This window comes from Sceloporus undulatus, chromosome 2, assembly GCF_019175285.1.
Source record: "Sceloporus undulatus isolate JIND9_A2432 ecotype Alabama chromosome 2, SceUnd_v1.1, whole genome shotgun sequence".
NCBI lineage: Eukaryota > Metazoa > Chordata > Lepidosauria > Squamata > Phrynosomatidae > Sceloporus > Sceloporus undulatus.
This window is the reverse complement of record NC_056523.1, coordinates 199589499-199594323: the sequence shown is the minus strand read 5'-3', so window position 1 is coordinate 199594323 and position 4825 is coordinate 199589499.

Below are 4825 nucleotides of genomic sequence, written 5' to 3'. Positions count from 1 at the left end.
GGGGGCTTGAGTCCCCCAGAGTAGTGTAGGTGGCTGAGACCCTCAAAATGACGTGCCCTAGTTTCTAACCACCTTTGCATTTTTTTGAACAGAGTCTATGTAAGCATGGGGGGGAATCCCTGTTTATTTATTCATTTTATGCTTTAAGCAATTTTATAAAACCTCATTTATTATTTTGTCACTGTCTTCACAGCAGTCACACTGATAACTACTTTTGCTGGTAGCATTCTTCTTCACTGCAGTCTGTGTTTTTGTGTGTGTATCAAGCTGTTGGCGACTTATGGTGACGCTATAAATTTCATAGGGTTTTCTTAGACAAGGAATACTCAGAGGTGGTTTGGCCAGTCCCTTCCTCTAAAATATAGTCTAGAGGATCTGGTATTCACTGGCAGTTTCCCATCCAAGAATTAACTAGGACTGGCTCTGCTTAGGTTCCAGGACCAGAAGGGACCTGGTATATTTAGGGTATATTCTGTATTTTTACTGTAAAAATATACATGGATATACACAACAAAAATAGTAACCTGCCTGCCAGTCTTAATCCTCCACTCCACTTGTTCTGGGGTCCCTGAATGGAACTGTTTAAGATAGAGTATGTGTTTCAATTAGCAGAAACTTCTGAGATGGTGAAAAAGAGCTTTTTGCTTGACTCTTCTCAACCTTAAGAGATGCAGGAGACTTCCTAACTGATTAGTGGAGCAGACACAGACAGGATCCAAAGAAAAGGCTCTGGGAGTGATTTTCTTCCTGCACTCACTCTGACCTGACATACAAACTGCTTTTCCAATTGGAAGACAAAGACAAGGCTAATCTGGCTAACCTGTCAAATGGTTTGAACTGTTTAGCTGCTTTCTATTTTAAGAAATGGATGGAGTGTGAGTGATTGTTCAATCAGAACTGCCTGAATAGTTCAGATTATGACCTTCTACTATACCTGAGGAGTTTTAAGAATTTTGGAAACTAAAAGAAACTTCGTCAAAGAAAGGCCCCACAAATGTACCTTGACACTTTTATCAATGAACCTCGGCTTGAGCAAATTCAGAAAACCCAGAGAAAATAAAGTCAGCTATGACAGATAAGACTGTGCTCTGTTAAGCTCAAACTTGCTTTCAGTTTGGTGGTAACTAATTACAAATTACTAGTAACTAGTTATTAATTTCCTCATTTCCTTTACCCAGTAACAAAAGTATAACTATATTACCTTCTGACTGTAGTGTTATAAGGGATACTCAGTCCTTTTTAGTTATTTCCATAATGAGAAGTAATATCACATGGTTAAAATGCCATCTTGTGCTGCATCTTGTGCTTTGTGTGCGTGGTGGTGCAATGATGAGGTGGATGAGTAAAGCATGTTTTATATCAAATGACAATCACTTGTCAGATTCAGAAAACATATCCAGGGGTAGCTGTGTTGGCCATGTAGCAAACTACAATAAAACCCCAAACCCACAAAATAGTAGTATCGTTATTGGGCCAACCAAAATGCACATTATACATGTTGCAAGCTTTCGAAGCACCACTGACTTCATCAGGAAAAAATGTTAAAAATCATACCGGGGAGCGAGGAGGATAAACTACAACCTAACAATAAAAATTGAAACATAGTTTAAAACCATCACTTAAAACACTCAATTATAAACCATCTAAAATCATTAAAAAGCATACAAAAGTTAAAAATAACTAGAAAGTAAGTTCCAGTGAGAAAGTGTGATTTATCTCTGAGTAAAAAAAATGCTTAGTATGTGTCTGTAAGTTGCATTTCTATACCAGCTGAATAAGTGAAAACATATAATGTAACTAGAAACTGTACCTAATATTACAAATACAGCAAATTCCAAAATCCACAAAAGTGATACCTTTATTGGTACAACTGAAACATCACAAAATACATCATTTAAAGTTTCTAAGCTCCACTGGGAAACAAAACAACAGAAAAACAACTCTCCTTGAGTAAAAGTAACTTTTCAGTTACTTTTGTGTTGCTAATGGAATTGATGTTTGATTATCCAGATTTTACTGCTCTGTTTCTCCAGTTCTCACATGGCCAAAGAGGAGAGCAGCATTCGTCTACATTGATTTCACTTCAGACCATCTTAAATGACAAGAAAAATAACAACTTAAGATAAAATGTGGGTCTGTGGATCTAACATTGTCTCCCCCTCCTTCTGTATGATCTTTAAGATCTTCGATTGGCTCAATAAAGGTACCATTGCTTTGTGTATTTTGTTGATTTTTTAAAATTTTGCCTGTACTGCAGCCACTCACTCACAAACTCCAAGGTTGCTAGTTCAATACCAGTCAAGGGCTCAAGCTCGACTCAGGCTTGCATACTTCCAAGGTCGCTAAAATGAGTACCCAGTGTGTTGGGGGCAATTAGTTTACACATTGTAAACCACTTAGGGGAGTGCTTAAGTGCACTGATAATTGGTATAGAAATTTACTGCTATTGCTATCCACGGTCACAAGCTGTGAACAGTTAAGTGGCTTTGCAGGATCTCTCCCCACCATATGTTGAATAGGGACCAGGTAAAGCAAAAGTTAGAGTACACCTCCCCAAATGGATCCTCCTCACCCCAAACCAGAATTAGTTGTTTTCCTTTAAAAGCAAATACGCAAAGCCACACAAAATGCATAAGGTCATGTCTAGTTTGGCCCCAATTCTAGATAACAAGAACACTAGAGGTGGAAGACAACATGCTTCCAATCCAGTCCTCCTTTCCACTTTTATGTGCAATAATCTTGGAAGTACAACGTTTGTAGCTGTTTTAGGTGAATCTTACAAGGTTTGATCAGGGGAGGGGTCCCTGCCTCCCTTGCACAGGCTGAGTGTGTGTGTATGTGGCTTGGCCAGAGCACTCAGTAGGTTTCCATCAACAAGTGGGGATTCGAACTCTGGTCTCCAGAGTCACAGACCAAAACTCAAACAACACACTACACGGCTCTCAAGTTAAATACCCTAAACCAGGGTAGGCAACCTGTGGCCCGCGGGCCGGATGTGGCCCGGCAAAACCTTGGGACGGCCCAGCCTGGTCCTGCCGCCGATTGCCACCGGGGTCTTGGGGGGCAATTGTCTATAGAAGCCTCAGAAATAGCATTTATATTAACATTTTTTAAAAATCAGCAAATTTTTTGCTGTCCTCCATTTTTTAAAAAAAAGTGTTTTCCATTTGAAAATTTTGTCCTACATTTGCTGGTTTTATTTATATATTTAATTTTTTTTAAAAAACATTTTAATATTTATTTTTTGGCTTCGGCCCCCAGTTGTCTGAGGGACAGCAACCCGGCCCCTGGCTCAAAAAGGTTGCCACCCCTGCCCTAAACACTGACTGTTTAAATACCCTGAAAATACAGTCTTTACACAGTTTACTCTTGCAATATTGAGAAGCAAATCTATGAACAGTGTTACTGAATCTCCTTCTTCCTCTCTCCCTACCAAATGTGAAATATATTCCTTGGCTTTCATCACGCATTGTTCTACACACTTATACAACAAAAGAACTTCAGATTTATTTATTTAAAAAAAAGCTGAAGAACACTTTTCAAGATATCAAATTTTATACTACATATTACATCCCACAGTCAACCTGCAAAAATGCAAAACAACTAAGTCGCCTTATGACCAAATGCTATTTCACAAAGTGACCCTAAGTAGGAACAAAAAAAATCTAAGAGTTACTTTGGCCTGGTACAGATGAGCCATTAGCAGTGATATTAGGTTCGATAGCACTCAGTGTCCATGCACCAAACCCTACTATCGCCATTCTTACGTCACAAGGTGTGGGCCCATCCACATGGGGCGCAGCCTCGTGATGTACGGGCGCCTGAGCATCAAAAAAGGAGCTGCCTAGAGCAGCTCCTTTTGGAGAGTGCGTCTATGCTGCAGCATGCAGATGCTGCAGCACAGACCTGGGCGTACGGGGGCAACTTCTAGCCTCCCGTCTGACTACCCCTTTGTTAAAAAGGCAGTGTATCCAGACGATTACAAGAACAGAAAAGTTACAGATTTATTCCTGTTCTTTCTGATTCTATATGGCGATCTATAAATATTTGTTTATCCCAAAATATTTTCTGACTGTCCCAGCACGAGACCAGCTTCCCAGTCCGTTTATTTAAACCAGATTAAAATAAGAAAGAACAGGAACAGTATCTCGGACCTTCAATCAGTATAGAAATCGTAGGCAGTTTGAAGAGCATCACAGGATCCATTTAATAAATGCCTAACAATTTAAATTTTGGGAAGCAACTTGAAAGCCACTCTAACAGAAGTGAAGGCTTTCAACACAGCATGCTTCCTGAGATATGCCAACGCCTAATGGCCATTAAAATATCTCAAACTATATTCAAGGCCCATGCAGATTTAAGCATCTTTCAGTTGCATTTTTGGTGTGATGTACATTTCCTCAACTTCCCAAACCCCAGATCCCCCTTTCCTTTGACACCTGGAATGTCAACCCGCTGCCAGCAGACCTAAAAAGTTCCCTTTCATCCAGACTTATATCCTATCTCCAGCTGTTCAATTTACAGATAGTTTCTTCCAGAAAAGGAGCAGTGTGAGACAGCTGCCCTGCCGCTCAGACCATATTGTCGCGCATGCACTTTCTAAATAGCAGGCCTCTGCGGCTGCTACACTCAACTCTACACTGTGCAGTCACCAAGGAAAGCTTCAAAAGTGCTTCTCATTAATGAATCAGTAAATGGATGACGTCTTGATGATCCGGCTGCCCAAGTTTGCCCACGGGCCCACATGTAATGAACAAGATCTTCGTTGCGCTAAAGCCCGACATCAACCTTGCTGCAACAACTTTATCCTAGTTGTGTATATACG